Source organism: Lynx rufus, unplaced genomic scaffold (assembly GCF_022079265.1).
Source record: "Lynx rufus isolate CCGP_SWC_20201006 ecotype Redwood Valley unplaced genomic scaffold, mLynRuf1.p SCAF_3, whole genome shotgun sequence".
NCBI lineage: Eukaryota > Metazoa > Chordata > Mammalia > Carnivora > Felidae > Lynx > Lynx rufus.
The window spans coordinates 142,763,859-142,777,153 of NW_025814845.1; positions in this window are offsets into that span (position 1 = coordinate 142,763,859).

The following is a 13,295-nucleotide window of genomic DNA, read 5'->3' on the forward strand; positions in this document are numbered from 1 at the left end:
AGTGACAAAGAAGATATAGAACCCCCACAGGACATCTCTGTTCCAGGCCCATCCCTAAGGACACGCTTTACCTTGACCTTCCCACTAGCTCACCAGGAGCCCCGGGGCACCCCCCACTCCTCACCTGTGACCTGAAGAGCTGCCGGCAGGCGCTCTTTCTCTCATTAACCTTTCTCTCATTAACATCCTCAGCTGCTTCACCCTGTGACTTTCCTCTTTACGGGCAATTTGATCATCTGGACCAATCAAACCATCCTTCTCCTGTGCCAGGACATTGAGAGAAATTGCCTAATAGTTATCACCTCAAATTTATTGCTTGTGACCATGACTGCTCTATTTTTTTATAGTGGTCCTTAAAACTCTACAGCATTTTACTGTTCTCTTCAAATCCCCTCAGCATGTATATCTATTTCAGAGAGAATCCTCCCAACTGTCTGATGCTTTCCTCTATATCCTTACTTAGTCTGAGAAGATCATATGGTACTCCATACACAAAACAACTACCCCCCTTTGATTTGGATTTGATTGACTCCAGCTTTCTCAAGAATCTCACCCCATTATCTTTTAATCATATCATTAATCTGTCCCACATCATTAATCTGTCTACTGGTGTGGTAGGGTGAATATTGTTCTCCCAGAGATGTCCATGTCTTAATTCTCAGACCTGTGAATATGTTAACTTACATGGCAAAAGGGAATTTGAATATGTGATTAAGAATTTCGAGATGAAAATATTATCCTGGATTATTGAGTGTGAACCAGAATCCTTAGAGAGAGAGGAGGTCAGAGGGGAGAGAAGACACTGCTGGCTTATAGAGGGGGATGTCACAAGCCAAGAAATACAGGCAACCCTCTAGAAGCTGGAAAAGGTAAGGACACATGTTCCCCCTTGAAACCCTCAGAAGTAACAGCCCTGCTAAGACCTTCATTTTAGGCTTTTGAATTACAGAATTATAAGAGAACAAATTTATATGTTTTAAGCCAATGAGTTTGTGGTGATTCGTTACAGCAGAAACAGGAATTCAGTATAGCTGGCATTCATCATCCATTCCATTAAAATAATCAAGTCACTTTCATGCTTGCAACAATGATAGGAATGAGCCCATGCCCTATTTCATCTCTTCCTTTCCATCATGATATTTCATAGGAGTATACATTCACCATCTCAACTTTGTCCCTTTCAGATACCCAAATGTGATTGATCTGGTCTACCTTTAGACCAAAATCTTCCCTACAGCTCATCTGCCAAATTGTACCACTGATGATCTATTGGTTGCCAAATCCAAACAACACTGTTTAGTACTGACTTACTAGCATCTTGGCAATATTCAAGATTTTATGCCAGCATCTCTTGATTTCAGCTACACTATCCTCTTCCAAATCTATATTTCTTCTTATATTCCTAATCAGGATTAATGTCACCATTATATATTTCTTACTAGTCAAGTAAGAAACCTGGAAGCCTCACTTTCCTCAACACTCAGTGAATTCTAGCTCATGACATATCTAAATTGTATATTCTTTTCCTTTTTTTAATTTTTTTATTGTTTATTTTTGAGAGAGAGAGAGAGTGGGGGAGGGGCAGAGAGAGAGAGGGAGACACAGAATCCAAAGCAGGCTCCAGGCTGTGACCTGTCAGCACAGAGCCTGACGCGGGCTCCAAACTCATGAACTATGAGATCATGACCTGAGCTGAAGTTGGCTGCTTAACCGACAGAGCTACCCACCCAGGCGCCTCTGTATATTCTCTTTTCTATTACATCTTCCACTGACTAGTGAGCTTCATGCTTTGTCATCCGGCTTATTGCAACAATCTGTTCACTTCCTGACTCCAGACTATTCTCTCCATTTCATTTTCTACTCTACTGCCAGGGTAATTTCTCTAGCAGGTAAACCTAATTGTCATTCCCCGATTTAAAATCCATTAACATGACTTCATTGCTTTCAGATTAGCTCTGCCTATTCACATTTCATCGCTTTTTAGACCTCCCAAACTCCACAGCTTCATGGTGACAAACGAGTATTTTGATTCACATGATCCAATACCAATTCCACCACATATTAGCTTCAACATGGTGAATTATAGTTAACAAGCCTCAATTTCCCATCTGTAAAATGGGGATAATAAGACCTAACTCAAAGTGTTGTTAAAGAATTAAATGAACTCGTTTTTTTGTAAAGAAGTCAAGTACAAAGCAATAGGGTACAGATATTATTATCTTCAGTAAATACTGGGAAAGCTGAATGGAGCACTAGATACCATGTTCTTGCCTGAGTTATGAGCAGTGGTACCAACCAACTGCGCTCAAACATCATAACTTTCTAGTTATTCCTTTTTAGGCATTCACTACACATGTATTTATGAAGGATCTAGTATGTCCCAGGCACTTTTTACACACTGATAATGAAATAGTAAACAAAATATAAAATCTCTTCCTTCATAGCTTACATTCTAGTGGACAGTATAAACAATAATAAGAGAAGTAAAAAGAGCATTGTGTTAAAGATAAGCTATAAAAGAAGGAAGAAGGGATATAAAATACTGATGGAGAAAGGTTAAATTTTAGAATAGACAGGGAAAGTCCTGCAAAGAAGGTGACTGACTGAAGATCTGAAGGAAGTAAGGGGTCCCACCATTCTGTTATCTGGGAAACACCATGCCTGACTGAGAGACAGCAAAACTCTAAGGTAGAATGAGCCCCATGGGTTCAAGGAACAGCAGAAGGGTCTGTGTGGCTGAAGCTAAAAGATCAGGGTGAGTAGGAGAAAATAAAGTCACAAAGATGAAGTGAGGAGGCAGATTATGTATGACCCCAGAGATCTAAATAAAGAGCTTGACTTTTACTCTGAATACAATAGGAAGTCATGGCATGGTAAATACATTGAAATTTTGGGCCTTATTTAAATTTTCTTATTTTTATTGAAACTTGGAATGATTCATGTATACATGTTTCTTTTGCTTTGGATAAAATTTAAAGAAAAAAATCAAATGAAGTTTAGCATAAAAATGGTGTAACCAATTATATTCCTTAAGTGTTTGAGAACCTAGTACTTTATATATGCTTTTATTTTCTTTTTTTGTTGTTTTTTTCCCCTGCTACCAATATGACCATTGTTCTCATAGCTTTTCTGACAATTTGCTTGCAAGGCGAAATTAAGTCAAGATAGTTAATATTTTTTAGGATTATAATGTCTACAGCATTTCTTCAAAAAGTTCATTCTGTATCATATTTAGGTTTTAGTTGTATAATCATCAGTACAATATTTAATTTCTAAATTAGAAATGCATACAAAATTAACAAATGCATATGCTGTATCTATAGAAAAGCAATTAGCTAAAAATGTCATAAATGATTTGCTTAGGTTTTCTCTTACAGAGAGGCTCCTTGGTAAAGCAATGATACACTCAAGCAAAACTACAGTCACAGTTACAGAAGTCAGATGAGCACACTGGGTCTGTGATATTTCTGCCACAGGCTTTTTCAACACCTGTTGATCAGTCAATCAGAGGAAACCTCAGGGGCTGAAGGCATGCCAGCTCTGTGGAAATTCCTTCCCAAAATAGCAATAGCTAAGCAAATTGCTAGGCCAACAGAAGTAGAGGATGGACAGACCTCAGGATTTTGTGTGACAGAGCAACTGTCTTCAACGGTTGGCATTTTTTCAGTGTTTAAATCCTCCTTTGGTCTAACAGCTGATTTCCTCCTTTGTCATATTCTTCCTTCCTTTCTGTTTTCCCAGGGAATAACAGCCACACCCTTCCACATTAGACTTTCTTTGGTAAGCAGCTTCTGAAATTGTTCTACAGCTGTCCCTAGTCGTCTGGCAGTGAGCACTTTCAAGTTTAATATTCCCTCACTAAATATTTCCATGAGGCATTTAAAATGCAAACTTTAAGAGAAACAAATGGAAGGCTGTCAGTTTTTATTTAGATCAAATGAGTCTCAAAGCCAGTTTTAAATAGTCAATTATTTTGGTGGCTTTGTCCTTCCCTCCAAATGGAGAGAAAAAAAAAAAATTCAAATGACTTCATACAGTTTGGTGAAGACTTCATTTTTTTTTTAAATATCAACCCAACTCAATTCGAAACATTAAAATTTTCAGCCATGCAAAGGTTCTTAAGTTTAAGTTATGGTCAAACTATAAAAAATATTGGTTTTCTTTCTTTTTCCCTTAGCGTAATATAATGAGCATTTTTTAGTTGATATAAACACTTTAGAAAAATCAGTTTTTATGGCCATTTGAGAATTCCATGAGTTTACTAAGCTGTTCCATAAATTGCATTTAAGTTGCTTCAGTTTCTCGCTATTATAAACAGTGTGAAACTGGAGTGTTTTTACATAAAGCCTTTCCTATAGTTAAGATTATGTTCTCAAAGCAGATCTAGGACAGACTGGGTCAAAGGCTATGACTTTTTTTAAAAATTGTAGTTAAAACTCAATGTTACATTAGTTTCAGGTGTATAAGACAGTGATTCCACAAGTTTACACATGATGCTGTGCTCACAAGTGTAGGCTACCATCTAAAGGCTATGACATTTAAAGTTAGCCAGGTGAAGTTGAATGTTCACATGTGCAGAATACGGTCCTTTTATAAATGGATCTGATGATTTGCCAATCAGCAGGCAAAAGCGGACCAAGGTTAGAAGAAACCTTAATATATTTAAAGTCAATGAAATTTATTTTTAATTGTCTGAATTAAAACATACGGGAATCAAAATTTCTTTGATTAATTATGCTCTATTTACAACACAAAGGACTTTAAAAATTTTTTACTCTGTAGTAGATTCATCAGTAAAAAAAAAAAAGAATTTTAAAAGATTAAAATGACTGTAAGCTCATTATGTGGTTAACTTTTTTGTCTTAAATTTTTTTAATGGTAAGTATATCAAGCACATACAAATTTGAAATACAAAAAGAAAAAAAAAAGATTAATTGAAAGTTTCTTTTAATTTTATCTTCCAGATACAATAACTAACATACAATGTGCTTATTTCATTTAATAGTATATTTGGGATATGTTTCTATATCACTTCTTCTTATATTATATTAGAAAGTACATTTTAAAAAGTATTATTATTAATAAGGAAAAATATAATGAGTACAAGGAGTAATGGTCAAGATAAACTCTGATGCCAATTTTTCCCTCTGAGGCCATTTTTTTAAAAGTTTATTTATTTATTTTGAGAGAAAGAGAGAGCTAGAGCCAGGGGGGGGGGGTGGTGCAGAGAGAAAGGGAGAGAGAAAGAGAGAGAAAGAGAATCCAAAGCAGACTCTGCACTGTCAGCACAGAACCTGATGTGGGGCTCGAACTCAGGAACCACAAGATCATGACCTGAGCTGAAATCAAAAGTTGGACACTTAGGGGGCCCCTGGATGGCACAGTTGGTTAAGCGCCTGACTTCAGCTCAGGTCATGATCTCAAAGAATTGTGACTTTGAGCCCCTATCAGGCTCTGTGCTGACAGCTCGGGGCCCAGAGCCTGCTTCTAATTCCGTGTTTCTCTTGCTCTCTGTCCCTCCCCCCACTCACACTCTGTCTCTGTCTCTCTCTCAAAAATAAATAAACATTAAAAATTAAAAAAAAAAAAAGTTTGACGCTTAGGGACACTTGGGTGGCCCAGTTGGTTGAGCATCTGACTCTTGATTTCGGCTCAGGTCATGATCTCACAGTTCATGGGTTCCGGTCCCACATGGAGCTCCATATGCTGTGCAGAGCCTGCATGGGATTCTCTCTCTCCCTCTCTCTCTCTCTCTCTCTCTCTACCCTCCCCCTGCTCATGCTCTCTCTCATTCTCAAGATGGATGAATAAACTTTAAAAAAAAAAAAAGAATTGGACACTTAACTAACTGAGCCACTCAGGAGCCCCACTCTGATGCCATTTTTAAAAGTAGCAATACATGCACATTGGAGTAAAGTCCTTTCCTTCATATGCCAGAAAAATAAGAGAAATTAAAGGCATAGATGATATAGATATAGACGTAGATGTAGATATAGATAATATAGATAAAATTACACATAGATATGTATGATGATACTACGCACAGTTATGCATACTGGTTTTATCCTAATTCTATCTTTATTAGAGTCTCATAACTGCACACTTATTCATTCTACATTCTTTTTTTTTTTCCAATTTGTGTGAGCTTAAACAACTTTTATTTTGCTCAATGAAATGAAATAGGAATCCAGTTCCTTAAACTATCAGAGGCATCTGTGAAATTGAACAAGGCCAGGAAATAGACCAAAATACATGTAGTTATTTAATATATGCTCCCATTTCAACATAATGTTCTTCCTATACAAGAATAAGATCTGTCATTCCACTTCTCATTTTCCCATTCCTTATTGCTTATCCATAAGGAATTTGTTAGTACTCCAGCACTCTTGAAAGGCTCCTCCTCTAATACTATTTCTTTTCTGACAATTGTCCTGGGCATTTTGCCATGCTAATTCCTCTAGATAAACCCTATATCTGTTTTTCTAGTTCCACCAGAAAAAAAAAAGTTGCTTTAATTGAAATATATGACACTTACAGATTATTTTTATAAAGAGTTGTTACAAAATCAGTTCTTCCTATTCTTTTCTTTATGGGATCATAAAGGTTTGTTTTTGTTTTCTACATCTAGGGTGGATGTTAAATTTTGTGCAAAGACTCATTAATAATCTATGGAGATAGCCATATCGCTTTTCTCTTTTGACTTATTAATGTGGGAATTAATGTTAGATCTTCAGATGTTAATATAAAACCCAACTGGCCATGCTATATTCTTTTAATATACTACTGACTTCTTTTTACTAATGAGTTTTCCAGATTTTATATTATATTCAAAACACCAATCTGTACTTTTCTCTCTTTATTCATTTTGACATCTATGTTATTGTCTTTATAAAGAAATGTTAAACTTAGTTTGCTTAAATTCAACAAAAGCTACTTTTAAAATTAGTGATAGATACTGGCTTTTAATCCCAGAAGAATAAAACTTTTATACTTGGACCCTATAACCCAAGTTGAAAATGAGATTATTTCAGATTAAGATTTCTCATAGTGCCCAAATACTCATATAAAAACATGGATTATTAAATCTATTCTCATACATCAACTCTACTTTTTTTACTGTTATGATGAAATTATTTTTCTCTATTCATTTTTGTGCACATACACAAATTGGCAAATATCTTGATTAGCAGAAAGTCTGTTATCAAAAGACCACCCATAGGCTTGGGCTACACATGTGTAGCAGATTTAACTACAGCTTATAAAATAAAACTCATGAGACACAAATCTGAAGTTTACTGTCTCCAAATCATTGTTTGAGTTTCCTTACATCATGACAGTTGGATGTAAGATAATGGAAATATGTAGGAGTTGGAACAAGTCTTTGGGGGAATCCCTGATTCTGTGGCATGTATCCAAGCCGGATACAGAGTAAGAGAAAGGGGGCACCTGGGTGGCTCAGTCGTTAAGCGGCCGACTTCCACTCAGGTCATGATCTCGCGGTCCGTGAGTTCAAGCCCCGCGTTGGGCTCTGTGCTGACAGCTCAGAGCCTGGAGCCTGTTTCGGATTCTGTGTCTCCCTCTCTCTGACCCTCCCCCGTTCATGCTCTGTCTCTCTCTGTCTCAAAAATCAATAAAACGTTAAAAAATAATAATGAAAACAAAGTAAGAGAAAGAAGTAGTAGGAAGACACCGCGGTTTGAAACACACCAGGATCACCAGATAGACCAATAAGCGACTCATTAGGACAATTCTGTGTTAAACTGAGTATTTTGTGCCTCAATTTTTAGTTTGTTTCTTGATCAGATTTCTGTTACTGTTTTATTTGTTGTTCCATAATCCTCATTTGCTGGTAGAGAGTGCCAGGAATGAGGGGAGTAAAATGTTCAGAAGTGGAGGTAAATAGGCCAGTTCCTTGAGAGCCAGAGGATTTTCAGAGCTTCCTGGGCCACCAGGAAGCACAAGGGAGGCAAGTCTGCACACTGCTTTTCATACCCCTTTCATCAAAGAAGTATTGTTTGTCTGAACAACGAGGGTTGCATCTTCTAAAAGGACATTTGTAAACCAGTGCACTAAAATATACTATGTCCTTAATTAATCTGAAACTGTAAGGCAGACTGATCGATAACATGAAAATAGAGTAGTTTATAGCTTGGAAGTCTCAGTACAGAAGAAAAGTCAGTGTAGTCACTGAGTGAGAAGTCTGGAGGATGAAAGTTTACAGTTTTGAAAATGGAGCATGCAAGTGTAGCCAATGGACTAAAGGTATGTTAGAGAGCCTTCAAGACGACCACCAATGATCTCACCAATTGGTATACCCCTGTGAAGTCCCTCCCACCTTGAATAGTGCTGACTTGTGTAACCAAGGGATATTGCAGAAAAGATAGAATGTGACCACCAAGTCTAGGTCATAAAAGACAATGTATTGTGACTTATAGTTTCCTCTTTCTTGAATCATTAACTCTAGAGGAATCCAGCTGCCATCCAGTTTCTTAAGGAAACTCAAGCGATGATATGGAGAAGTCCACAAGGCTCCTTCCAACACAGCTTTAGCTTTCTAGGCACATGAGTGAGCCACCCTGGAAATAGATCTCTAGGCCAAGTCATGCTTTCAGACAAAAGTAGCCATGGGCAACATCTTGATTGCAATCTCTTGATACCCCGATCCAGAATCACATAGCTAAGACCCTACTGGTTCCTGACACACAGAAACCGTGTGAAATAATAAATATGCATTGCCTTAAGACACTAATTTTTTCAATAATTTGTTATGAAACAGTAGAGAACTAATACATGATTTGAGAGATGGAGCAGGTCCATTTATAACATCTATAAGAAGAAGAATGGAGATGAAGATCATGATAAATAAGCAGGTCAAAGAACCAATATGCTACGTGTGGAGTAAATAAACAAATAGATGCTGACCTCACTCAGGATGATGGAAGCACTCGAAGTAAAGAGAATCAAGAACCCAACTAGATCCAAAGTCTTAACTGAAAAAAAAAAACATGGATGGAAGATGCACTTCAAATCAAAGCAGCAGGAATTTTTATGAGGAAAAAAAGTAATCATTTGAAAGCTGAACTGAGACACACTGAAGGGGCCACTGACCCCACTTCCCAACCTTGGTACACATAGAAATGGCCTCTGGGGGTAAATAATAAAAGTACAAGAGAAACTGTATTACTGTTTATGTACTAATCTCATCTATGGTATTAATGAAACCTTGTTATAATAACTTAAGGGACTTTGCCAGGGGTCTTTTTTTTTTAAGGAAAATAAGGTTTGATTTTCAGATTCTTATAATATTTTTAAAACAAGCATGATTTGCTACACTCCTCACAATATACAAGAAGAGTCACATTTCTGTATCTTTTTAAATAGAATCCTATCTAGCTTGGAGGCCTTTCTCAGGACCACAAGCTACCTTTTTTGATTTTCTTCTTCTTATGACTTCATCACTTCTCTGGTGTTACAGTGGTGTTGTAGCAGGATATAGGAACCAGGCAATCCAGGCACATGTGGGAAAGACCCCTTCTGGTCAGTAGACCAACATGCTCACCATTGAGATTCATTGTGAGATTTATTGTTCTAGCCCCCATGACCATGAGAAAGTAGAGACATCTACCTCTTTCAACGCAGCCCCAAAAACCATGATGCTTAATCCCAGTCCCAGGTGTCTTCAATCAGCCCCTCAAGGAATGGGTGCTTGTCCTCCCCTGCATGACCATCACTGTTGACTACAGAACCCACCACCCCTCTGTCCTTCTAGGTTCTGAGAACCCAACTCTCTGCCAGGCTTGAAACCAACATCTTTTCCTAAGAACACTAGCCCTCATTTCCCTATAGATAATTCGACAGGTTTGTTTTAATAATACATGCAAATCAATATCACTTTGAGAGATTTTACACTTTAAGCCTTTTATTTCTATAAAAAGTTTCTTAGGACAAAGGAACACTAAATATAACAAAATTTGGCTATCCTTCCTGGAAAAAGGAAGGGGAAACATACATTGTCTTTTATTTGTGAATGATTCTACAACCACAAAAAAGAATGAGTCATTAATTTATTCATAACTCTCTATTTTTGTTATTCTGTGCAGTGAATATTTATTGCATTGCATGCCCATCTCTTCTCTTTTTAGGAACTGCAAGAATGTTTATCTTTCTGGTATTTTTTATTGAGACATAATTGACATATAACATTATATTAGTTTTAGGGGTATGACATACTAATTTGATATATGAATATATTGTGAAATGACCATGATACATCTAGTTAACATTCATCACCACACATAGTTACAAATTTTTTTCTTGTGATGAGAACTTTTAAAATCAACTCTCAGCATTTTTCAAATATGCAGTCTTTAAATAAGAGAAAAATATTAGCACAAGTGTGCATGTCCTCAACATACACTTTAGGTGGGATTGTAAAATTAAACTGGGATATACAAAAGTTATTTCTAGATACATTTTGGTCTAGAGAAGTAATATACTTGGTGACTCCTGCACGGTTTACTATTAATACAACAATAAAGGGGCGCCTGGGTGGCGCAGTGGGTTAAGCGTCCGACTTCAGCTCAGGTCACGATCTCGCAGTCCGTGAGTTCGAGCCCCGCGTCGGGCTCTGGGCTGATGGCTCGGAGCCTGGAGCCTGCTTCCGATTCTGTGTCTCCCTCTCTCTCTGCCCCTCCTCCGTTCATGCTCTGTCTCTGTCTCAAAAATAAATAAACGTTAAAAAAAAATTTAAAAAAAAATACAACAATAAAAAATTTTAAAACATTGAGATGAAGGGTGAGTTATATGTCTAGCATCCATTTATCTTAATAGCATTAATATATTTGTTTTACATGTCATTTTTAACAAGTTGCCTCGTTAATCTCAGCAATTCTGTCCACAATTAAGGTAATATCATGGAGAGGTTACAGCATTTTGATTCCTATAATCCCTTCCATATTCAGTTTATGTTAGGACACAATAGAGTTTTTGTTTAATTTTTCATTATGACATTTTTAAACACGAAGAGTACAGATATTAACGTAACTAACACCCACACCAAGATGTATCAAATCTTACCACTTTTTCATATTTTCCTATCATTGCTATCTTTTTAGAAATATACCGCTTAATACAGTTGGAGCCTCTGTCCCTTCTCTAACCCAACCTCCCAGAAATTTCTGCCAGTGCCTCATCCTTTTCATCTGTGTTTTGTGTTCCTGAGGCTGGAGATTGTCTGTTTTAAATTTTCCAGAGAATATACCTCACATCTTGTCCAAGTGTAGGAAAGGGTAGTCTCCTGGCTTCCTGAAGTGGATATGGGATAGTAGCGTCTAACTCTTCCTCAGGGATTCTTCAAACCAATACTTGTTGTCAGATCCTATCTCACTTCCAGAAATATCCAAAATTGCCAATGAAAATTATTTTCAAGGAGGGACCTAGTGCCCACAATTCCTGAGCCTTTCTGGGACTTTGTGGGGCTAATCACTGCTTCTCATAGGCATATCCTTCTGCAAACACTTAAGTTTTCCAATGTTATTAGACCACTCATTTTTATGTTAACCATTTTCCAACAATTTTGTCCATTTCTGGCATCTTCTACTGTCTTCTCTACCTGGAGAAGGTCCTTTTGGATTTTTACTACTATCTTACAGGGTTTTCGTAAAAGGAAGACAAGTGCATGTATTTCGTCAGTCCCAGGGTCTTTCCCCATAAATATAAATTTTAAAAACACTTATTAACAAGTACAATGGCCAATACAGCCCACAAAAGTATCCAGTTTCAAGAACCATTTATAAAGGGGCAGTTTTGCCTGTGAAGAAAAAGCACAAGAGCAGAACTTCCTAAGTTTTCCACCATCAGAAAAAACTTCTTTAGATAAGAAAGTGGACCAACTCTGATGGTCTTATTTAGACAAAGAAGACGCAGCGCTTCATTTCCAAATGAACTTAACTGGAAGGTTTTGTGATTACTTTCCCCTTAGATTCAGCTCTGCTACCTGACCTTGCCACATAAACACTTTCTGTTCTTGTTAGCTCTATTTGTTAGTTGGAAGTTCAAAATATTAGAATACGTTACGATGAGATGCTATCGAATAAGTAATAACATGGCTGTGAAGCTTTTCTTTTACAAGTGTGAGAGGGCTCATGGTTCTCCTGAAAAATATTCATTTAACTTTTATTTTTTCTTCAACAAATATTTATTGGATGCTCCTAATGTGTTAGTCATTGAGCTACGAACTCAGCGTAGCAGTGTTTATAAGATTCAGTCCCTGTATCTTTATGCCTACTTAATCCTACTATGGACTGTGCCTTTAATACACATGATAGTCCCATAATAACTTTTAATTAACAACTAGAAGTAAGAGAACAGTGGGACCCTCCACTCAATTTGACAGGTGGCTAATTTTTTAAATAGTTAATTTGATTTACTATTTCAAGACAATCTACCAGATGACTAAACGTTGAATGCACAGAGCAGATGATTATAAGAAGAGCATTTCTCTTGAGTATCACTTTTTCTACTTAGAATCACATACTGTACTTCTAATTGATTAAGAATATGTTAAAAGGGCAGGTGGTGATTTCCAGCCACAAGGTCAGGGTGTAGAGGGATATGTGTAAATCCTATGTTTATTAGATCTATAAATACAGTTCTCTCTACACTAAGTGCCTTTAATTTCTAAGAACCCAGCCCTCAGACCCAGGGTTGCTTCCCAGTCCGCGGCTGGAATTCCTGATCGTGGCAGTCTGCTGAAACATGAGTTCAGTTACCAAATATAGTTGAGTGGAGTAAGAGGACAGATGCAAGTCTGAGGCCACAGTTGCCTCAAAGTGACCAAGGACCAAGCAGTCTCTAATGAATAGGCAAGACCAACCTCTGCTCCCACAGAAAAGAAGAAATGCTCATCTGAAACCCATCACCTTTTCAGAGTCTTCAAAGTAACCAAGGCTTGAAAAGGTTTGTAAGATATTTCTTAATAAACTATTAGGGCAACATTTTTTAAACTTTTTTTTTAAAAGCTAAAAATATAATAGTTTGCCTGAAATTATAGTACTGTTTAGAAGATGCCTTGATTTTTCTTTTATTTGGAGAGAAAAGCTAATGGGAATTTTGTAGTCTTTCCAGAAACAGATAATACAGATTTGTCTATAGGCTTTATTTCTACCTACACTGTCAAAGAACTGAATTTTCTCTTATAATCTTAAGCATGCTAAGTTTGTGCTATCAGTTCCAAAAGGATTAAATGTAATTATGGAAGCAACCTTTGTCAAGATTGTATATATGTTATGTTTCAC